Source organism: Pelodiscus sinensis, chromosome 2, assembly GCF_049634645.1.
Source record: "Pelodiscus sinensis isolate JC-2024 chromosome 2, ASM4963464v1, whole genome shotgun sequence".
Lineage (NCBI taxonomy): Eukaryota > Metazoa > Chordata > Testudines > Trionychidae > Pelodiscus > Pelodiscus sinensis.
Window position 1 is genome coordinate 182,046,027 of NC_134712.1, and position 24,972 is coordinate 182,070,998.

General features: G+C 44.6%; 1 protein-coding gene across 1 annotated transcript in view; it reads left to right on the top strand.

Annotated features, from left to right (window-relative positions):
* The first annotated feature begins 9,295 nt into the window (after positions 1-9,295).
* Positions 9,296-24,972, top strand: part of ENTPD3 (ectonucleoside triphosphate diphosphohydrolase 3) — an 88,598-nt gene continuing 72,921 nt past the window's right edge. Inside the window, exons 1-2 of the mRNA XM_075921953.1 lie at positions 9,296-9,606; positions 23,738-23,865. The gene's annotated coding sequence lies outside the window, so the exon portion shown is untranslated. The remainder of the gene's footprint in view (positions 9,607-23,737; positions 23,866-24,972) is intronic.

Sequence of the window (24,972 nt, forward strand, 5' to 3'; positions counted from 1 at the left end):
TACAAAAGAGGAGAGTGAGGGGGATTATACTATGAAATCATGTCAGATTTGGCAAACGTTATTTACTTGTTCCCGTAACATAAGAACTAGGCATCGCTACATGAAATTAATAAGTAGCAGTTTTAAAACAAATACAACAAAGTATTTCCTCACAGAGCGGCCAGTCAGCCTGTGGAGCTCCTTGCCAGAGGATGTTGTGAAGATCAGGACTTTAACAGGGTACAAAAAAGAACTAGCTACACACATGGAGGCTAGGTCCATCAATCCTAATTAGCCAGGATAGGTAGGAATGGTGTCCCTAGCCTCTGTTTATCAGAGGAATAGCTCAGTGGTTTGAGTATTGGCCTGCTAAACCCAGCATGATAAGCTCGATCCTAGAGGGTTCCATTTAGGGATCTGGGGCAAATCTGTCAGGGATCGTGCTTGGTCCTGCTACGAGGACTGGAGTCGATGGCCTCTCAAGGTCCCTTTCAGTTCTATGAGATAGATACATTGGAAGTGGGTGATGGGAGAGATCACTTGATGATTATCTGTTCTGTTTCTTACTTCTGGGCACCTGGCATTGACCACTGTCAGAGGACCTTTAGTCTGACCCAGTATGGCCATTCTTACGAAAAGGAATGGCTCCTAGGCCTGTGAGCCACTGCAGTGTTAATTCCCAATCACTGCTCCAGAGAGATCTTGGCATGACCATGGATAGTTCTCTGAAAATTTCAGCTCAATGTGCAGAAGTGGCCAAAAGGTAAAGGCATTGTTAGGAAAGGGATTGAAAATAAGGTAGAAAAAAAGCATAATGCCACTGTACAAATCAATTATATGCCTACTCTTTGAATACTGTGTCCCGTTCTGATCACCTCTCAGTTCAATAACGATCACCAGACAAGATACAGATAAGAGCATGGAATGGCTTCAGTACAGGGAGAGACTAAAAAGATTAGGGCTTAGAAAAGGGACAATCAAAGGTGGGATAAGAGAAAAGTCTATATAATTAGAAGCAGTGTGGGAAAAGTGGATAAGTGTTATTTACATTTTCCCATAATAGAAAACCCAGGGATCATCTACTGAAATTAACAGGATGCACATTGAATATTCAAGTACAGGTAATATTTTTCCACAAACAAACAACTGAGCTATGGAACTCATTGCCATGGGATGTTATGGTGGTCAAAAAAGAACTAGATTAAATTACTGAAGCTATGTCGGTCAATGGCTGTTAGCCAAGATGATCAGTGCTGTAATGTAACCTCATGTCTAGGGCAACCTTAAAGCTCTGCCAAAGTCTGGAGGGGAGGATGGATGGGTCTCTCTAAAATTGCTCTGTTCTGTATACTCCCCCGGAAGCTCTGGTGCTACTGGCCTGGCGGGGGGGGGGGGGGGTGTTAAATATCAGTTAATTGAATAGTCTAGTAACCTCATGAATTCTTATCGGTTAGTCAACTATTCTATAGTCCCTGGGGGGTGGGGCTGGCAGCCAGTGTACTCCGGTCTCACTCCTGAGGAGCCCTCTGCCATTCTGTATCAGAGGCAGTAGCGCAAGGTGCCGGGTGGGAGCTGGTCCATGAGAGGAGCCAGTTTAAAAATCAGTTCCCCACACAGACTGGCTGCCTGCCACCCTGTGTTGCTGCCTCTGACAAAAAGGCAGCAACACAGGGTGACATCAGCCCCTATCTAAGGTGGGGTCAGAGCTCCCAGACCTGGCGTGAGCTGGAACTGAGCCAGGCTGCCTGCTTGCCCAACTCCTAATACACTTTAAATGCAGAACAACAGCAGGGGTAGGTCCCAGACCCAACGCAAACCAGGACTGAGCCGGGCTGTTGGCCAGCCTGCTAAAAAATTTACTGGCAAGTGGGGCGGGGGGAGGAAATGCGTGTAATCTATAGCATTGACCTATAAGCTTTTGGGTATCGGTTAATCAGTTAATCACTACACTATTATAATCCCTATATTGGCCAATGTTGTAGACAAGATATGGGGCTAGAAAGTTGGACCATTGGTCTGACCCACTATGGTTGGTCTTATGTTCATAAAGTACAGAAAGTCATCGGCACAGCATGGAATCTGGCATTGTTTCTGCCTGCAATTTTCAGAATATTTTTGGAGAAGGATAATTGTTTACAGGTAAACCAAGAGACCATTTTGTACCCATTGCTATTTATCCAAGTTATAAGTGTGGAGTCAGATGAATGATTCACATCTAGATCTTTGGTTTTCAGTGGCAAAAAAAAAGTCTCAGAGGTGTAGTCCTGTAGCACCTTTGAAAATAACAAATATATATATATAGAGAGAGAGAAAGAGATAAAGAGAGAGAGAGAGAGTATCATGAGCTTTCATGGAAAAAATGCACTCTTTCAGATGAAATGATCTTCTCATCTGAAGAAGTGGGTTTTGCTCATGAAGGCTTGTGATTTTATATATATGTATGTACCACAGGACTACTCATTTTTAAAGTGGCAAAAAAGTTATTTAGTACTGTTTTAAAGAGTGATTGAAGTGAAACCTGCTTGAGGGAATAAGATGTCCAGTGGGCAGCTCTACTTTTGATGACACTGCTTTAGACCATTTCCAAGGTTTTCAGTAAACTTTTGATCGGCCTCTATTAAGCACAATTAAACAATCAATTTTTGATGGTCCCTGAGGTGATCCATTAAGAAAGGATTTGTTTTTGTATAAAGGCACTCTAGGGCATGTTTTATTTAGGGTATTAATATTTGAGGGTACGTCTACACTACAGCGCTAGTTCGAACTAACTTAGTTCGAATTAGTTAATTCGAACTAAGCTAGTTCGAACTAACGCATCTAGAACTAAAAACTAGTTCGAACTAGCGTTTTGCTAGTTCGAACTAGTAAGTCCACATTGAGTGGACTCTGAACAGGGCTTAAGGATGGCCGGAAGCAGTGCCGGCAGGGCATAAAAGGAGGACTTAGAGCATGGAGATGCTGTCTCAGGCTAGCCGAGGGCTGCGCTTAAAGGGTCCCGACCCCCACCCCGGACACACAGTTCTAAGGGGTGCCCCGCTTGCAAAGAAGTTCTGGCTTGGAGTGCCCTGAGTGCCCACACTGGGCACATCACACCACTCGGCCATCAGCCCGGCTGCACTTGCCGCAGGCTGCCATCTGGGGAGAGGGAGTAATTGGGGGGCTGCAGGAGAGCTTCCACCCCCAGAAGCCCGCAGAGCCAGCCCAGTCCTCCCCATCGGGGGCTCGTACCCCATTCCTCCCTCACCTCCTTCCACTTACCCTTCCCTAGCCCCTCTTCTTATTGATGTACAAAATAAAGATAACGTTTCTTCCAACATTGACTCTGTCTTTATTGAAAAAAACTGGGGGACACTGGGAAAAGGAGGTGGGAGAGGGGAAGAGAAAGGCTGGGAGAGGGGAGGGCAACTAACATGATCAGGGGTTGGGAACAGGTCCCAGATGAAGAAAGGCTACAGAGACTGGGACTGTTCAGCTTAGAAAAGAGGAGATGGAGGGGGGACAGGATAGAGGTCTCTAAAAGCAGGGGTTGGGTGGAGAGGGTGCATTCAGAAAAGTTCTTCCTGAGTTCCCATAAAGAAGGACTAGAGGACACCAAAGGAAAGGAATGGGTAGCAGGCTTCAAACTAGTAAGAGAAAGTTGTTCTTCTTGACAAAGCAAAGAGTCAACCTGTGGAACTCCTTGCTGCAGGAGGCTGTGAAGGCTACAACTAGAACAGAGTTTAAAGGGAAGTGAGATAAAGTGATGGAGGTTGGGTCCATGGAGTCCTATTAGCCAGGAGGTAGGAGTGGTGTCCCTGCCCAAAGTTTGTGGAAGGCTGGAGAGGGATGGCACGAGACAAATGGCTTGGTCATTGTCTTCAGTCCATCCCCTCCAGGGTCCCTAGGGTTGGCCGCTGTTGGCAGACAGGCTACTGGGCTAGATGGACCTTTGGTCTGACCCAGGACGGCCATTGTAAGCTCAGGGCTCAGTGTCGGGGGTCTCAGTGGACCCCCTTGATTTTCATGCACACCTGGTCCTGGGTGGCCAGGCTGGCAGCTCTCCTGCCCTAGACGGCCACTTTCCTGTGCCTAGTGCGGAGATTGTGGACGAGGTCCACGATGTCCGCACTAGCCCAGGAAGGTGCCCGCCTCTTGCGGTCCAGGGCAAGCTCCCGGGAGCCGCCAGCCTGGTCCCGGCAAGAGGGGGTGGGCTGGGGGGCATCGGGTGGGTGGCTCTGTGCCGTGCCAGGTGCAGGGTCTGCTAGCTGGGTGCTGGCAGGCTTGCACCTGGCACGGGCACCGTAGCCAGCCCGTGCCCCTTTAAGGGGTCCGGGGCCGGGAGGGGGGCATAGAGTTTCCCTGGTGTTGGCCAGAGTGGCCACCAGGGAAACCTGGGGAGGGCTAGCCTCCCACTAGTTCGAACTAAAGGGCTACACAGCCCTTAGTTCGAACTAGCTAGTTCGAACTAGGCGTTAGTCCTCGTAAAATGAGGTTTACCTAGTTCGAACTAAGCGCTCCGCTAGTTCGATTCAAATTCGAACTAGCGGAGCGCTAGTGTAGCGCATAGGAAAGTTAGTTCGAACTAACGTCCGTTAGTTCGAACTAACTTTCTAGTGTAGACATACCCCTTGAGTGTAAGCAGAAAGCTGACTGTAGGAGCATATTAATGACAGATCATAACCTAGTTCATTATTTGTCAATATTCGATTACTAAGCAAAGCTTTTTATTCCTTCAACAGAATTAATTTTTCATAAGATAACACATTAATAGATTTTGTCAAATGGTATGTCTGCCAAGTACCACTGAGGACTATAAGGGTATGTCTAGACTGCGTTGCTATTTCAGGATACTGGAAGTACCCTAAAATAGCAGCACCGCATCTTTAAATGTTCCTGCTATTTTCCAAAATAGTGGGTGTGCTATTCCAGCATCCCTGTTACCCTCAGACGAGGGTTAGGGGATTTGTCAGAATTCTGCCTTATTTTGAAATGTGGTGCTGTGTACACCGTGCAAAATTTCAAAATAAGCTCTTTCAACCTAGACTCAGAATAAGCTACGCAATTTGCATAGTGCAAATTGAATAGCTTATTCTGACAGAAAGGTGCTGTCTAGATACACCCTAATGGAGAATGCTGTTAAGCATATAAAATATATTTACAATAGATATTAACAAAAATATTAACTAACGGAGTTCCATTTTCTATGACTATCTCCTTCCACAAGTGGCTTCATGAAAAATAGCAGCAACATACAATGCAGGAAACTGGATTTCTAATCTGCAGCAAAATTCATGGATTCTACCTCACTCTGGTGCAGAAGATAGATTTCACATTTGAATTCTTTCAGAACTCTTGGGTGAATGCTATCTGGTCCTGGTGACTTGTTACTGTTTAGTTTATCAATTTGTTCCAAAACCTCCTCTAATGACACCTCAGTCCGGGACAATTCCTCAGATCTGTCACCTAAAAAGAATGGCTCAGGTTTGGGAATCTCCCTCACATCCTCAGTTGTGAAGACCAATGCAAAGAATTCACTTAGTTTCTCCTAAATTACTTTATCATCCTTGAATGCTCCTTTAGCATCTCAATTGTCCAATGGCCCCAATGGTTATTTAGCAGGCTTCCGGCTTCTGATGTACTTAAAAAAAGTTTTATTACTTTTTAAAATTTTGCCTAGCTGTTCTTCAAATTCATTTTTGTCCTTCCTAATTATATTTTTACACTGCATTTGAAAGACTTTATTCTCCTTTCTGTTTTCCTCACTAGGATTTAACTTCCACTTTTTCAATGATGCCTTATCTCTCGCTGCTTCTTTTACTTGGTTGTTTAGTCATGGTGGCACTTTTTTGGTGCTCTTATTGAGGTTTTATTTTTTAAATTTCTGGTATACAATTAAGTTGAAGCTCTATTATGGTGTCTCTGAAAAGTTTCCATGAGCTTATAGGGATTTTACTTTTGGCATTGTACCTTTTAATTTCTGTTTAACTAACTTCTTCATTTTTGTGTAGTTCCCCTTTCTGAAATTAAATACTACAGTATTGGGCTGCTGTGGTGTTTTTCCTACCAGAGGGATGTTACATTTTATTACACTATGGTCACTATTTCCAAGGAGTCTAGCTATATCTACCTCTTGGACCAGATCCTGTGCTCCACTTAGGACTAAATCAAGAATTGGCTCTCTTCTTGTGGGTTCCAGAACCAGCTGCTCCAAGAAGCAGTCATTTAAGTTGCCAAAAAACTTTCTGTCTGCAGCCTGTCCTGAAGTGATGTGTGTCCAGTCAATATAGGAATAATTGAAATCCCCCAATATTACTGAGGTTTTTATTTTTATAATCTCTCTTAGCATGTGTAGCCAGACACGAACCCCATCTTGTTCCCCCCTCCCACCCCCCCCAGAGAGCAGTCAGCCTTTGATGCCCTGGGAACGCAGGTGTGCTGCCTGTCCCTGACTCTACCATAAACAGAAACCAGACAGTAAATGGGTTAGCTGACGACCCGGGGCCTCCCGTCACCCTGATGGCTAGTACCAGTAATTGACATGCCTGCACTGTCCCAGGAGAGGAATCTTCGCCCATCACATACCAGAGGTGCCCATTGTCTGCATTTTCCCAGGTGTGAATTATGCTTTGCACCCTTTGTGGGAAACTTGGCATTCAAAGCCATTTTTCCTAATTGGCCACTTGAGACCAGGAAGAAGCCTACATGACCCAAGGGGTATAAAGAGGGGTTCAGTAGCCCACCCCATTTGAGCTCCAATCATCTATACCTGCTGGCAGTTATTGATTGTCTCCCGAGGTCTGTGGGATGCCCAACCTCGCCCTACTTCTTCCCGAGGGATTGAGAGAATGACGCTGGCCACGCCAAGTCTGGAACGCAGGGGTGAGAATATATACCTGCTATGTGTCTATTTTGCATGCATTTAATAAGAGCTCAGAGAACCAAAAGGGTTTCATGGTACCTGTAAGTGACTTATTAGTGTAATTTCTGTCCTGTCCTTTGTAGTGGCTGTGTTATCTGTAACACAGCAGTAGCATTTAACAACTAAGTTTACCCTCTAACAATAAAATAGTAACTGTTTAAGCTTTAACCTGATTCCTTCAGTTGCTGTAACAGAACCAAGCACAATTTTAAAAGAACTTCAGCTGGTCATAAGGGACTCACTGCCCTGACCGTCGGCTGACAGCATGTCATAGCCACCATTACTATACTGGTCAGATGGGCGATAATATATCTCTACTGCTATATTCATATTATTAGAACATGGAATTACTATCTGTAAGGATTCTATGGAACAGTTAGGTTCATTTAAGATTTTTACTTCAATTGAATCTACGTTTTCTTTCACATATAATTCCACTCCCCCACCAGCACGATGTGTTCTGTCCTTTGATATATTTGTACTCTGGTATTATTGTGTCCCACTGATTATCCTCATTCCACCAAGTTTCTGTGATGCTTATTACATGAATATCCTTGTTCAATATGAGAGACTCTAGTTCCCCCAACTTGTTACTTAGACTTCTAGCATTTGTATACAAGCACTTTAAAAACGTGTCACCATTTAGCTGTCTGCCATTACCTGATGTGATTGAATGGGACTCTTTTTCATTTGATTGTTTCTCATCAGATCTTACCCATATCTTATCAGCTTCCATTCTCTCCTCTGTACTAGTACATAGAGAATCTCCCCTCAAGGATGTCACTGTCCAATTCCATGTGCTTCTGCACACCTGTCGGCTTTCCCCCAGCCCTTAGTTTAAAAACTTCTCTACAACGTTTATGATTTTAAGTGCCAGCAATCTGGTTCCATTTTGGTTTAGGTGGAGCCCATTCTTCATTTCCCAAAATCTCCCCCTTTCCCAAAAGTTTAACCAGTTTCTAATAAATCTAAACCCCACCTCTCTACACCATTGTCTCATCCACACATTGAGACCCTACAGTTCTGCCTGTCTCCCTGGCCCTGTGTGTGGAACTGGAAGCATTTCAGAGAACGCTACCGTTGAGGTCCTGGATTTTAATCTCTTTCCTAGCAGCCCAAATTTGGCCTCTAAAACCTCTCTTTTAGATGTCTCAAGAGATCTGCCACCTTGGCATCAGGTAGGCAAGTCACCATATGGTTCTCCCAGTGATCATGAACCCAGCTGTCTATGTTTTTGAAGGTCTAATCCCCCATTACTAATACCTGCCTTTTCCTAATAACTGGAGTTCCCGCCCCTGGAGAGGTATCCTCAGTGTGATAAGATACCACAGCCTCATGTGGAAGAAAGATCCCAACTATGGGATCAGTTCCCTCTGCTCCAGTTGGATATTCCCTTTCCCAGAGCCTTTCACCATCCTCAACAATACTGAGGCTGTCTGGCTGGGGGTGGGACTGTTCCATTATGTCCCAGAAAATCTCATATATGTATCTCTCTGCCTCCCTTAGCTCCTCCAATTCAGCCACCCTGGTCTCCAAAGCCTGTATGTGGTCTCTGAGGGCCAAGCACTCCTTGCACTGAATGCACACATATGCTACAGTAGGGTAATTAATTATACATGCTACATTGGCAGCAATAATCTGGATCGGCCCCACTCTGCTGCCAGGATTCTGCCTGCCTTTCTTTTTACTCCTACAGCTGATTAGTTTCTTGATAAGTTTTCCCAAAAAAATCAAGTGGTTTTGGTTTTAGTTTAATTGAAAGATGTTTTAAAGAATGCCAAGTGTATCTAGCCCCCTACAAACTCCCCTTCTAAACTCCCTTGCCAAACTCCCCTTTTAACTGTTGCTGTTCACTGAGCTTCCAGGTCACTTTGAAGTAGGCGTTTTATAGTCCTAGCCTTCCTCAGTTGTCCTGCTTTCTGGTAAAGTCTTGATGGGTGTGAAAAGGATTAGGTCTCAAAGTCTTGTTAAGAAGCTCTCAGCCTGGTTTAGCAGGCTGCTAACCTCAGCACATGGTCCTCCAAACAAACAAGCTCAGCACATGGTCCTCCAAACAAATAAGATAAGTACACAGACTTCCAAACAAACAAGTTCAGCACATGGTCCTCCAAACAAACAAGCTCAGCACATGGTCCTCCAAACAAATAAGGTAAATACACAGACTTCCAAACGAACAATCTCAGCATATGAACCTCTACACAAACAAGCCCAGCACACAGTGTCTTTCAAACACAAACACATACACTATAGACAGCCACTTCCCCTAATGGTCATGTAATTGACCAGCTTTGACCTGTCAAAGTCTCTCACCAAACCCCCTTGTTAGCTGCTCCTCCCTGCTAAGAGGAAGTGCCCTGAAGGCCAGGAGAAGCCCACAGAGCTGGGCCAGCCCCCAGAAGCCCACAGAGCTGGGCCAGTGCTCCCCCAAACAGGCTGCAGGATGGAGGGAGCCACTGGAGGCTGGGGATAACCCCTGAAGTGTTACCACCCCCTCCGACCAGCTGCAGAGCAGGGGGGCAGCTGGAGGCTGAGGCCAGCCTACAGAATCCTGCCCTCCCCTTCAACAGGCTGCAGGACAGGACAACTGCCTCAAGAAAGCCCTCCACCGGAGCAGCTGGAGGCCAGGGAGCAGCAACAGGCCAGGGTCTTCTCCTCACCCCCACCTCCGACAGCCTGGAGGATGGAGGGGCAGCAGCAGGCTGCAGGCTGCCCTCCCCAATAAGCTGCAGGTTAGTGTGGGGGACATCTGGAGGACAGGGTCAGCCTGCAGATTCCCAACCTCCACCCAACAAGTGCTCAGACCCGAATCCCCCTCCTGGGAGGATCTGCCCTCCTGGGAGCGCAGCCCTGGCCCCTCAGGAGGAGCTGCTGGCCAGGGAGCATTGCCACACCTGTTTTGGAGAAGGCTCTATTGGAGCAGTGCAAACCCTCACCACTGCAGGTGGCCCCGGCGAGTCCCCCCCACTCCCAGCCCCTTGCCTTGAGTTCCCCTACCCTGAGTCCTGCTCCTCCCACCTGCCTTGACTTATGCAGCTCCACTTCCTGCTCTGAGGCCCCCCACCCTCTGCTTTGACCTCCCCCACATCTCCCAACCCTCTGCCTTACCCCACCCACCCTCCCACTCACTGCGTCTGCAATTCTCACTCCAGCCTTCATTTTCCTTCATTTTTAAAAAATACGATCATTGACCTAATGCATGTACATTTTTCATTTTTTTTTTTTAAGAAAAAAATTTATTCAGTTAAAGACCCAAGCAACACTGGGTACATGTGCTAGTATGTGATATTAACTGGCATTACCTATTCTGGATCTAGCACAATGTTACATAATGAGTTGATCCAAAGTACCAGGAATAGCCTGTGGAAATTTACAAACAGTGATTTAGCATCTCAAATATTTGTGAGTGTGATAGCAGCAAAGGCCGAGTCGGACTGGCTTGCAGTGTCTTGGTGAGTGCAATTTTATAATCCCCAAAATCTAAGCTCTTGTTTTAAAAAAATCTAGCCTACGTGCAGAGAAACTCTTAAAATGTGACACAGTGCAATACTTCTATTTATTATGGATATTCTTCAAACAACGCTCACATGCATGGTAGAGACTCTGAGCCAGGAGGAGGTGAGAGTAACAGCACCTCACAAAGGACGCTTCAAAGCTCGCAGCAAACAGTAATGGAAACATGGGGATCTGACTCTGCAGAAAGTCTGTCAGAAAACTAGCCCATAAGAACATATGACATCACCACTTGGCAAGCTTGGCAAGAGAAGAGTCACTTGCACCTTGTTCATCTGTCTCATTGGGGTGTCAGGCTGGCATGGCCACATACAAGCTGCTTACTGCAAAGCCTGCAGTTAAGCCACCTCCCCAGGAGTGGAGTCAGCAAGGCCTGCTGGTCCCACTCCCGGGGAAGCTTTGCTGTAGACTCTGTAGACTCACTGCCCAGGAGTGAGGCCGACAGCCGGCTTGTAACCTGCACTGTGGTGGCCTGGTTGGGCCTATCATGGACAGGGGCTGCTGCAAAGGGCCCTGCAGTACTGGAGCAGCCCCCTGCCTAGGGAGCTGCTCCAGCCTCTACTGGTTAACCAGAATCGGCAAGCCTCAACCAGTAAGGTTAATCATCTACATCTCTAACAAGAGCTGTGATGTCAAAGACTTTACACAGACCCACTGATACATGGTAACAGGCTTCGTGTGGTCAGCCCCAGGTTTGTACTCCTGAATGAAATACCAGTAGCTGGTATCCACTCTTTGTAGATGTCTTCTTCTAGATAATCAAGTGACTGGATGAATGTTTATTAACCATGGCAGCAAAAAGGTGCAGTCCACAGAGGCCAACACAGAACAAGACTGTTTAGATCAAGAAGTACCTCTTATGATGGTGTCTCTGCCCCCAAATTACAACCGGTGCTCAAGGAATCGGTTCACAGGATTTGAGCCACTGCTGGTTTACAAGAGCCTTTGAGATATACTGAAAGAAAGACCATTTAGTTAATTGTGATAGAAATGTAACCGTGTTAGTCTGGTGTATCTGAAACAAAATACAGGACTATGTAGCACTTTAAAGACTAACAAGATGGTTTATTAGGTGATGACTTTTCGTGGGCCAGACCCACTTCCTCAGATCAAATAGTGAAAGAAAATTGTCACAACCATATATACCAAAGGATACAATTAAAAAAATGAACACACATGAAAAGGACAAATCAATTTTTTTTAATTGTATCATATGTGTTCATTTTTTAAATTGTATCCTTTGGTATATATGGTTGTGACAATTTTCTTTCACTATTTGGTCTGAGGAAGTGGGTCTGGCCCACGAAAAGTCATCACCTAATAAACCATCTTGTTAGTCTTTAAAGTGTTACATAGTCCTGGTTTTGGTTTCATTTAGTTAATTGTTTGTCATTGATAAAAATCAGAAAATGTATCCATTTCAAGATCACTTGAGAAACTGGTTATGGCAGTTAACACATAGCAAATAGTCTCCTTACCAATACCATGCTCTTTTTCTTATTAAGTAATCTTTGAACAGTTTAGCAATGTCATGCTTATTATACACATTAGTGACATTACATCTTTCCTCAGTAGCTAGGCTATTAATGCCATATTATTGGTTTAGAAACTCTTACCACTGCCTGGTGCTTGAAATAGGCAATGTGTATTCTTACATTTTCTATATCTCCTCTGTTCTAAATAAACATCCCTGATCCAAATAATCCTAACATGCAACCAACAATTCCATCAGAACTTTAGAGATGCTTATTTTGAAAGGCTCCAGACTATCTAATAGTTTCTTGAGCAGCTCCCAGATTTAGTATTTGTGCCTGATAAAATGCATACAGCAACAATACATTTGTTTTTACACAGTGGAAACATTCAACAATGTTCCACAGAGAAAGATTAAAAGCAATAGATCTATGCATAAACTGCACATTATTAAACAAAGCAACAGGGACTGAGGTAGCAATTAGGCTACTGAGCATAGTCCCACCTTAGAGCACTGTAACATCTCTATAGCCAAGTCATTTTAGTGACATGGTAGCTCAGCAGCCTCCTGATGGTAATTTACATGTTAGCTTTTTAAACGATTTTGTGACTGACTAAACTCATAAAAAAGTGCTGCTAGTAGTTTGAAGAACGTGACAATCTACTCTGAGAAGGTAGCATGACTTATATCATTAGGGAATGCAGTTTGGATGGATCCAGGGAGCAAAGTATCATTTTGTTTGTTTGTTTTTTAACAGTTTGACTTGAATTGAACCAAAAATATCTTTGACCTAGATTTAAAAGAAGGAAACATATCCAAGCCACTACTCAATCACCTGCTGACAGACACCCTTCCATAGGAAGATGAAAACATCTTGCACCCCATGCTAATGTGAAGTAGAAAACAATTTGGTTCCCTCTCCCCTCCTTAGCCCCCCCTCCCCCCTCCGAGGTGTGTTTTGTCTATTTAGGTTGTAACCTGTTCAGGTCTCTTACAAGGTGTAGGTACAAAACCTGGGACAAAATATTTTCTGGGGTCTCTAAGTACTGCTGTAATACAAATAAATAATAGTATCCCTAAATCTGGCCATCTATTTAAACCCAAACACTGAGCAACAAATCAACATGGTTAAGTATCTAATCCTATTTACCATGTATCCTGAGATATGTTGGTATTCAGAAAGATTCATTTCTGTGTAGCCGATGTCAGAATGACAGTGAATATTTTATCTGATGAAACCATTCTTTGAGTAAGAAATGCAAGAACTAGAGTTAAACTCAGTAGGTACAAACAACATGCAATTGCCAAGCATTATCTGAGAGTGCAAAAGGTGACTGAGCATTCTAGACTGCAGCCTACTTTGAAATGGAGTTTCTGAATGATGAAAGTAACCTTTCCTACAGTTATCTGAGTTTAAGCAACCTCTGCTTTGATGATATTATTGGATTTTATATTTTTAGTTTATTCAAAACCATGTCAGTGACCATTATCTTCTCTAAGAGGTTAGGCTGTTAAATGAAACTTGCTTTTAGAAGCAAATCAATTATAGATGTTTCAAAATGTCTCCAAATCAGCTGACACAAAACAATTAGTAATCAGTTTTGTCCTCTTTGTACGCACAAAACATTTCAATAATACAAAGACAATCTGTTATGCTTATTGTCTCAGCTGAGATCTTATTGGCTGACTATACATACCAAAAAGGACTTGGATATACACAATTCATCATGGCTATAAATAATAATTAATAGAGAAACTAAATAGTATTTTTATGTAAACAAATTAGAAATTAATCTCAATTAGAAGAATAAATCTAGATGCGCCAAGCATTATATAACAACAAACAGTCTGGTAGCACTTTAAAGACTAACAAAATATGTAGATGGTGCTACCAGACTATTTGTTGTTTTTTAAGTTTATCCTGTACAGACTAATTCGGCCACTCCCTGTTGCTTTCATGCATTATATGTTTGTGCTCTCTTCTGCTTTGTGTTAGGTAAAAAAATCTGTCAGTGGGATCAGCTAGATCAGCTAAAGGCTGCCATCTAGTGGTTAAAAATTCCCAAATCCAGGACTGAGGCAAAGAGGAGCCAGTTAATTTTAAAAAATAATACTCAGATGAATAAGGGCAACTAATTAAATTAAGTATTGCCATATATCACTCCTCTCTAGGGATTCCTATCAGGATGTGCTCTGCCATTTTTCTTTAAAGAAAACTACACATATATGTAGGGCTTGGAACACTGATGGTCCTGCCATGAGGGCAGGGGACTGAACTTGATCTCTCGAGGTCCCTTCCAGGTCTAGTGTTCTATGATTTCACAACACACACACACAAACCAAAAATACTTCCACTGACAATAATAGAAATGTACAGATAGGCAAAGTAGGCAAAACCTTGTGTGAGAACTTAGAGTCTGATTTAAAGATCTCTACTTTGTACATTTTGTCATGTGATGTTGACAATTTGTGTTTTAATTGCTACAAAGCTTTAACTCTTCTTAACAACTTGGGTTTGTGAAGAACAAGTCATGCCAAACTAATCTGATAGCTTTCTTTGATAGGATAACGAGCCTTGTGGATAAGGAAGAAGCGGTGGATGTCATATACCTAGACTTTAGTAAGGCATTTGATACAGTCTCGCGTGATATTCTTATTGATAAACTAGGCAAATATAACTTAGATAGGGCCACGATAAGGTGGGTGCATAATTGGCTGGATAATCTTAGTCAGAGAGTTGTTGCATTAACAATCCTGCTAGGAAGGGATAACAAGTGGAGTTCCTCAAGGGTCTGTTTTGGGACCCGTACTGTTCAATATCTTCATCAATAATGTAGATATTGGGATAGAGAGTACGCTTATTAAGTTTGCAGATGATACCAAACTGGGTGGGGTTGCAACTTCTTTGGAGGATAGGGACATAATTCAAAATGACCTTAGCAAGTTAGAGAAATGGTCAGAGGTAAACAGGATGAGGTTTAATAAAGAGAAATGCAAAGTGCTCCACTTAGGAAGGAACAATCAGTTCCATACATACAAGATGGGAAGCGACTGTCTAGGAAGGAGCATGGCGGAAAGGGATCTAGGGGTCATAGTGGACCACAAGTTGAATATGAGTCAACAGTGTGATGCTGATGCAAAAAAAGCAAATATGATTCTAGGTTGTATCAACAGGTGTGTTGTAAGCAAAACTCGTGAAGTCATTCTGCTGCTCTACTCTGCACTAGTTAGGCCTCAGCTGGAGTACTGTGTCCAGTTCTGGGCGCCACATTTCAAGAAAGATGTGGAGAAATTGGAAAGGGTACAGAGAAGAGCGACAAGAATGATTAAAGGTCTAGAGAACATGACCTATGAAGCCAGGCTTCATGAACTGGGCTTGTTTAGTTTGGAAAAAAGAAGATTAAGGGGGGACATGATAGCGGTTTTCAAATATCTAAAAGGGTGTCACAAGGAGGAAGGAGAAAATTTGTTCCTCTTGGTTTCTGAGGACAGGACAAGGAGTAATGGACTTAAAGTGCAGCAGGGGAGGTTTAGATTGGACATTAGGAAAAAATTCCTAACTGTCAGGGTGGTCAAATATTGGAATAAATTGCCAAAGGAGGTGGTGGAATCTCCCTCTCTGGAGATATTTAAGAACAGGTTAGATAGACATCTGTCAGGGATGGTGTAGACAGAGCTTGGTCCTGCCTTGAGGGCGGGGGGCTGGACTCGATGACCTCTTGAGGTCCCTTCCAGTCCTATTATTCTATGATTCTAACTCCTGCCATTAAATAATTTTTGTCTGAGCCCCACTGTGTCTGACACTTAGGCTATGTCTACACTACAGAGTTTCTGCAAGAAAACAGCCGTTTTCTACAAAAACTTGCCGAGCATCCACACCTCAAGCACATTTTTGTGCAAGCAAATTGAAAGATCAGTGGGATTTTTGTGCAATTGGTAATCCTCATTCTGCGAGGAAGAATGCCTTTTTGCACAAGAGGTCTTGCGCAAAAAGGCGTGTGTGGAGAGGGAATAGGGATTTTTTGCGCAAGAAGAGGGAAGAGGAAAAAGCACAGGTGTCCTGGTGGCCATTCTGTCCATAGCAATCACTGCTTACTTGCGAGTGAGATTCCAGGCAGTCTGGACGCTCTCTTTCGCAAAAGCGCATCGCAAAAGCTTCTTGCGCAAAAAGCCTGCAGTCTAGAAGTAGCCTTACATAATTTCCCACAAGTATGAACATTCATATAGTATTATTGGATTTTATATTTTTAGTTTTTCAAAACCACGTCAGTGATCATTATCTTTGAATGGATAACAATAGAAAAAATGCTTAAATCCCATAATTTCATGCAACTATGAACATTTAAACAGATTAAAAATAGATACAGACATATTATTTGTCAACATTTTAAAAACAGAATTCTGCCAAGTCTACAAATGTATTCTATAAGACATTCTCAGTGATGGTACATAAGTGAATATTTTACACTTGAAAGTACTCATTTGAACAGGGGCACTCATTCCTTGAAAGCCTGACTTTCATGGCTAGTTTTGAAAGCATTCCCCTATGCAGTGTGGCCGACAAACCTTGTCGGGCCCTGGGCAAGGTGTTGGTGGGTGGCGCTGGGTTTTTTGACCTTTTTGAATGCTACTATTTCCTTAATGGTGAGAAGCAAATGGTTACTAAAGATTTTGTGAAGTTAACTTCCATAGTTACTGATATACTTTAGTTTGGTGAGTGTCAAGATATTTTATTGGGACAACATTTAGCATGAATTGTCATAGAACCTCTCCTCATTAGCATATCCTGACACAGAACACTTCTGTTCCTTTCAGATCATCAGTTTTGGTTGTCTTCTCTGGCTTACTTACAAAGTTAATCCAATAAAATATACAACCTCACCTACTTTGTTTCTCTAATATTCTGGGACCAATGTGGCCTTTTGTCTAGCTTTGACATTTCCGCTGTGTCATGGTGGATCAAACAGTTTGTCTGTTAGTATTGTAATACACGTTAGCATTTTCTGAGTAAATACAATTACAAATGAATCCATGGGGACAGATTAAACTACTGTATCCCACTGTCTCCAAGCAGTTCTGCCATTTCTGTTTAGTGTAGGTTTGTCTGCTCGTCATCCTCTTAGCGACTGTAGGTCAGTGTGAGGTCGGTTGCTATGCTTTTGCTTCCCTCTGTCATCTTTCATTACAGAAAAATTATCAGATAAGGTTAGTTATAGATGGTCTGTGTTCTCCAGTCCTGCAATATCACCGTGCTCTTACATCTGGACTGGACTGTGTCACACTAGGGTGGTGTGATAAGTAGCATTCTGAATCCTAGAATCATCACTATTTTGATGGCTATCTGTACAGGTGTACCGCTGCTGCCGGGCTGCTGTAAGGTCCCCTGTGGAGCTTCTCTATGATGTAATTATACCTCCCCCGAGAATGGTTCACATGACTACTGCCTATGTAAACTGCCTGAGAGGAAGGGGGCCAAACCTCATGTGGTGACTTTAGAACTGGTGAGTGAGCTGCCAGGGGACACTGGACTGGACTAGGGCCTGCTGGAGGGTCCCTAAAGGAAGGGAGGGAGACCTGTTGCTGGCTTGTTCAATTAATTGTTTTGGGTGGCCCCCCTTTTCTTGGATTTTTGTAAGCCACCAAAAGGGAGACCCCTATGGGACTCAGCCATGTCTCCCACATTGGGATCTCTGCTGCCCTGACACCACCACGTGACAGGGCAGGGTGTGACCCCACAGGCAAAGGAGAACAAGCTCATGCCAATCCTTAGCAAACAATCCCATGACAACTAGCTCACTGAATGCATTGTGCGCCACTCTTCATTAGGGGCCTGGTACTGCCAAGCACTACGAGTAGAGCCCTGTGTGGACAGAAAATTTGCATCCACATCTGAATAGCAAACAGGAACCATGGATGCAAAGGTTTAACCATGAGCACCCCACTCTTCATAGACAATGCTGAAGGCTTTACAGGGGGAATTCAGTGATTCCCTCTGGTAGGTGTAAGGCCGTGGTCCCCAACACAGTGCCCGCGGGCGCCATGGCGCCTGTGGGGGCATTTGTATGCGCCCACCAAGTGCTCGGGGCTGGCCTGGCCCCGGGCACATGGCGCATGGTGAGCACCGGCCCCAGGAGCGCCGCGGATTGGCCGCCCACGCTCTGGGCATGGGGCGCTTGCATGGGGCGCCGGCCCTGGGCGCGCGGCGCTTGGGGGGGGGGAGAGTCCCGGCCTCGGACGCGCGGCACTTGACAGGGGGAGCGCCGGCCTCGGGCGCGCGGCACTTGGCGGGGGGAGCGCCGGCCCCAGGCGCGTGGCGCTTGGAGGGGGCCCCGCCCCCAGGCATGCGGCTATGGGGGGCCCTGCCCCCGGGCATGTGGCTATGGAGGGGGGCCGCCCCCAGGCATGCAGCTATGGGGGGGCAGCCCCCGGGCACGCAAGTGTCCCCGCCCCCTGGCGCCCGGCGGGTGAATGGCCACGGCCCCTGGCGCCCGGCAACCTCAAATGGTTGGGGACCACTGGTGTAAGGACTCAGGATCCTAAGCCATAGGAGACGTCAAGTGGAAAAGGCAAGGAAACAGTATTTTGCTTTCCCTTTCCTGCATGAGCGATTCCTGCAGATCCCAACAGCCACCTGATCCCCTGTTGTTCACACAAAATAGCATCCATTTATCTTAGCTTTCTGTTCATTTCAGCGGACGCCAATGGGCCAGGCTACTTTAAACCCAGGGAGAATGTTTGTGGTAGCAAGTTGGTTTCTAGCAATATCTTGCTCATTCTTGCCATGATGATTCTTTTAAGGTCTCTTTAACCCAGTGACCATGCTGTGGGATCTCTCTTGGCACTTGTTGATTAATATATTTCAGTTGTTTGTTTTACAGATATTTACTCTTGACCCTCTTTAATCCAACAACCCTGGGAAACAGGGTCTGCCAGAGTAAAGAATTTGCCAACTCAGGGAGGTCACTGCGGGGTCTGGGTGTGGGCTGCTTCCTCCTCAGAGCCATGGGTGTTCCTGGATTAGGGGCACCTAATCCAGGAACCTCCAGTACGGAGGTTCAAGTGTATTATACTGTATCATATATTATCTTTATACTGCGTTCATAATGGAACACACTGCTAGCTGGAGCTGGGTGTGTTTTCATGCATCACCAGCTATTATTTTCTCTCTTTCTATTACACAGAGACCTTTTACACCAAAAATTCCTTCTCCCTGACTGTCAGTGATCTGGGGAATATTGATGGACAAAATTTTGCCTTGGAGAATATTTTATTATGAATGGGGCACACAAGGTTCAGAGAAATTCAAAATTCATTCCCTGCCTGACGAGAGGAGGTCTCCTAAAAGTACAAAGGGAGAATAATATCTTTTTCTTCCAAGACAGATGTGGCTTTGATCATTTATGGAGATTTGCTTTTAATAAGTCCATGCTATCCCTGGTATAATGGCAAACTTTGATAATAGATTTAACTTTGTTGGGAAAAAAAGATAAAATAATATTTTCAATAGGATGAAACAGGAATTCCCCTGTACATGTCTAGATAGAAAACACTGTGAGTAAGTGGCATAGTCAAATTCCAAGTTGATGGTAAATGGAAATCTAAATTGGGAATAGTTAGCATAATGAGTAGAGCCCTGTGCAGATACAAAATTTATCTCTACATCTGTATCTGTATCTGCAAAAATGCACCAAGGATATCCACATTGATATCTGCAGATGTTGATACCTGTCAATATAAAATGGATATCCACAAATTTGCAATAGTCTTGATACAAAATTTGTATCCACATTCATATCCACAAAAATGATCCACGGATATCTGCATCCACAGGGCTTGACAAACGGCGGAGAAAGCCGCTCGCCAGCCCCGCACTGCACATGTGCAAGACAGGCATTGAGTATGCGCACACCGCAAATGAATGGGGAGGTCGGCTGAAATCTACTCGCCATTGGCGAGTAGATTCAATATTTTGTCGAGCCCTACGCTTCCACATCTGCAGATTCATATATAAAGTGGATATCGCAGATTTGCATGGCTCTAATGATGAGGGGGTCAAAAGAAGGTGTAATTTCCACTAATAATTATGCCCAGCTTTTTTGATCTAGCCAAGAAGGTTATCTCAGTACTGCAGTAAGAAGTGCCACTCGGTCTATGTCTTCGCTTCCCGAAAAATTGACTCTGCGGTGGTCAATCTTCTGGAGTTTGATTTAGTGGGTCTAGTAAAGACCCACTAAATTGAATGCTGAGGGCATCTCCATCGGTGGCCTGTACTCTCGGAATCGCAAGGAATAAGGGAAGTCAACAGCAGCATTTGTTCCCGTTGACCTCCTGCTGATTTTTGAATGAAGGTACATGAACTCCAGATACGCAATTAACATAGCTGGAGTTGTGTATCTTAATTCAAACTTCTGCATAAGTACAGATGTGGCCTCAGACTGTCACTTTTGATGCATTGCATGTGCAAAAGGAACACAATGGCTGCTGCTGAAGCCCTGTGGCCACTGGGTGACACTCTTACGCCATCAAGAATAAAATTTTTTTTATTAAAGCTAATGCTAAAAATGTACATAATTCATGGGCTAAGAAAAGAGCATCTGTACATCTGGGTACAATACTAAGATTATTCACAAATATGAATTTCGTTAAAAGTCAAAGATGCATAATGCATGTCAGCAATAACCCAAATTTAGGTGAATAAATTTAACAGAATAGTTTAGATGTTTTCATCCAATTACTTGGGTTCATTACTCATGAAAAGTTATACAGAAAGTTGGTTGTGGAAAGAAAATATATGGAGGAGTGAAGACTGACCCTTAGTAGTTAAGAATTTAGGATAGAGTGTCCTTTAAAGGATAGAGTCCATCAGGAAAATATTTTAATTGCTTTCCCATCCGCACTTCTCATCATATTACATGTGATGCCGAGCTGTAGCTCCCAAGCTGAATTTTAAAGAAAAGCCAATATGACAGCACATTCTGAATGTGTTAATGGTAAAAATGAGTTTCTGTATCTCTAATCTACCTATGGTTTATACTGCACTTTTTAGAATGGTCTTTGAGCGTCTTCTTCTGAAGAGCCCTCTGTTTCTTTTGTCCTGAATTTATTATTTTTCTGGGCAGAACTTTCTGTAGTTGGGGCTTCTGATTGCTCCCCCTTTTCCAGTATTGCATCTCCCCGACTCTATACAACTGTGTATTACTGCTAAATCCTAAATACATTTCCATTCTGGGGGAGATTTTTCCATCAGTTTAGGAGGCATCTAGCTAGAAATGTGCTAGATTTGAAGGACTATAGTCCCTTCAAAACCTTCCCCTGGCCATATCATGTTGGGGCAAGGTTCACACATGCTAACTCATGCTCTTCCTTGGTTCAGAGGGATAAACATCATAATATGTTATTAAATACCATCATTGTAGTTACTGTTAACAAATACTTACTTCTTAGATCTTGGCCCAAATCTATCCTTAGTGTTCTGGGGCATAGCTTCCCCGAGTTTCCCTGACACAAGGACATATATCTCTGCCTGCTCCAGACTGTGAAAGCAAGAGAGCTGAGGCACAGCTCCCTTGGATCTCCTAGCCTTTGTTATGTCCTATGGGACCTCTCTCAAATTACTTGGTCCACTAGGACCAATCTGGGAAGGCAGTCTCCCACATCCTCTGGCCATTTTGCAGAGCCAGGCACTTTCTAGCCCACCAAACCCCTTTGGATTAGCAATGGGAGAGCAGCATTTGCTCATCTGCCACCCAAAGATCCTGCTATAGGCAGAATTGTCATATGAAGACTGGTTGATGTTCCCACTGGGCCCTAGCAAGGACAGGGTGGAGCATGGCACTCTCCCTAGATGGAGGAAGTGAGGGCAGTATAAATAGCCTGTGCCCAAGCTTGCCAAACTTTGAGCGGGGCTGATGTTTGATCTTGTAATGGAGGACATCCAACCTTCCTGATTTCATATGGGGTTTTGAGAACTTTTCATACAGACCTAATAATACTAAGAAAACTCCAGTATTCCCTTAAAGTCTTTGTGTATATGTTTTCACGTAATTTAAACCTATGACACTTAGTTCTTGTCTGTTCAATTAACTCAAATAGGCTATCATGCGAAGTTTTATAATAATTCATATAGTCTGAATTCTCCTATCAGGGTACCTAACAGACTTCTTTCTAGACCAGAAGTTCTCAAACTTGTATGGGCCAGATTAAGTTTTATTCCTGAAGGAATTCTGTACCGCTGCACAAAAATGCAGAATTTTACAGAAATTAATGTTGAGCACAGAGAATTTTCTGTTTCCCCCCACAAAAATGGGCTGTAAAGATGTTGGCTGCCACTAGGAGCCACTGGACCCAGCAGAGCCAGCTCTTAAATATCAGACAAGGCCAGGAGAAGGGGATGGAAAGTGGAGGGTTTCCAGCAGCTGTAGTTTACAGCATGCCCTGAAAGAGGAGGCACCAAACAGCAGGAAACTCTGTGCACGCCTAGGACCCAGCATCATGATGTTTCTCCCTATGGATCTCTGGGCTCTAGGAGGTTTGGGTCTGTGGACGTCTGTGCTGAAGGACCACACAGCTGGCCTTTGGGGGTGGAAGGGCTGTGAGTGTCTGGGCAGGGGAGGAATCAAGGCTAGGCTCTGGGGCAGAGGTGGGCAATAAGTGGTCCGTGGGCTGGACACAGGTTGCCAGAGGTAGCCCCAGGCTGGCTGCCGATGTGTTGTTTACCTTAATGTCTGCAGGCATGTCTGCTCCCAGCTCCCACTGACTACAGTTCGCCATTCCTGGCCAATGGAAGCTGCAAGAAGTAGTGGCTTGGTCCTTACCACTTTGTGCAGCTCCCATTGGCCGGGAAGGGTGAATTGTGGCCAACAGGAGCTGTGAGCAGCCGTACCTGTGAACACTCAGGTAAACAAAACGTCCAGTAGCTGGCCAGTGGCTTATCCTGATGAACCTCATCCAGCCCATGGGCCGCTTATTGCCCACCCCTGCTCTGGGGGGCAGGGGTAGAGAAGCAGGAGTTGGGTTATCAAAAGGATTTCTTTAATTCTCTACCTCTGGGGGAATTTGTGTCTGTGTATCTGTATTGTTACAGACCTACTTGCTGATAGGGATTTTGAAGTAAATTACCAACATAATTGAAACTGGCATCATTATATAGTTTTATTTTGACAACATTTGTGGAATTTTGCAGAATTTTAAAATATTGTGTGCAGGATTTTTAAATGTTTTGGTGCAATATTCCTCCAGCACTATCATGGGTATAAATATTGATAGATGGCTCCAACCCAGTATATAGCTTAAGGAGAAAGTACACAAGTATTTTGCTCTCACAAGACTTATAACCTACCCCACAGCACTTCCATCCCCTCATGCCCGCCGCCTTGCACATGAAGCTTTAGCACTGTCATGGACCCAGCAGTCATGGAAACTTTACCCCCTGCTTGGTGTTTCATCAGCCTTCCCCTGAACAGGGGCCCAGCCCACATCAGAGTGCTATTCTGGAGCCTCCACATCATCCCTTTACCACTCCTGGGTCTCTGTGGGGTGCTTGCCTGGGTGCCCCTCAGCTGTCCGAGTCTGCCAGCTTCTCAGGAAAGGCAGAGTGGTGTGCTCAGCTCCTGGCCTCCAGGCTAGCCCCTCACTGCTACCAGTAGGGCCTGTGTGTCCGCAATATGCACAGCCAGTCCCAGCCCCACTGCAACCAACCAACACACCAGGAGAAATGTGCACAGGCATATGGGGCACCATGGGGACCAGCTGTTTGTGGAGACTAGCTGCAAAGACACCCTGACTTCCTGCAGCTCTTCAGGACTCCATCCCCCTGGGACTCCAGCATCTGCCAGTGCTTTATGAGGCAGGAATAATTCCCCTTCTTATCCCCCCAGGGCTTCCAGTTGCCTGGGTCAGGAAAGTGATGCTCAAGGGTGCAACCCAAGCCCTGGTGATGAATCCAGGGTACTGAAAACTACCCAGTGGCATCCAGAGGTGGTGCGGTGGCTGGGCAGAAGACCAGGTAACTCCCTCCTGCTGCGCTGCACTTGCTTTCCTCACTTACAGGTCTCCATCCCCTGCTCTCTCACCTGCGTCCCTGGAGCTGCTACATGTCCTCTAAGCAAAGGGTGGGTCCCTTGTGAGGCAGGTGAGTGCCAGCCGAGGCCACCATGCACATGCCAGACATAGGCAAGCATGCCAATAATCCCCACCGTATCCCTTCCCATGGTAATCAGCTCAGGGGCTGGGACACGAGATCCTTGATCTCCAGCACAGTCTTTCCCCAACCCTTCACATGCCACATTTGATTGAATATGCAGGTGCCACGGTTTGGCCAAATAACTTTATTGGTATATGGAGTGTTAACAGGTTAGGAAGCTTACTTGGCATCTGTTTAAAAAATGTATTCAAAATATGATCTGTTTTTAAAGTTTGTTCTCAATCCTTCCATACTTTGTTGTGATCCCCTTTTAGGTCACGGTCCAGGGGTTGAGAAATGTTGCTAAATAATCCCACCTATGCAATTGCCGTCTTACACCCTAACACCACTATCAGCCATTACAATGAGTGTGCTGTTTACATTTTTCCCAGATAACTAATAAAGATGTTAAAAATGAGATCATAGGTCTGTGTTCCAAGGCTCTGGAGCCAGTAGTTTTTCCAAGAACAATTCCATTATGTGATTATGTTTCACTTACTGGATTGCCTCAGGGAAGTTATTCAAAATAGATCCAGAGGCTTGAGCTTCCTGTAAACCTCATAAACCCATCTCCTAACACCCAACGAGCCCTATTTTAGTGTCATCCACTGTGATTCTTTGCTCAAATAGCCTTCCATGTGTACTCATTGGCATTCCCAGAGTAGCAAGTGTCAGCTTTAAAGCAGAAAATGCAAATTAGATCAGAAAACAGATTAAACCAAATTTGTATTTAAATATCTGGGTAGAAAATGGCTGTTTTCAGAGTGGTAGCAACTCACCATCATTCCTCAGGAAGTGAGTGTATATTTTAAATGGGGATAAGGGGGTGTGACAGGGCGTTTGCCCTGCACTAGCCCTTTAAGAGCAAACCCCGGCCCGAAGCAGGGTCTGGGAATTTGGCCCCAGCTGAGGCCATGTTAGATGATTGGG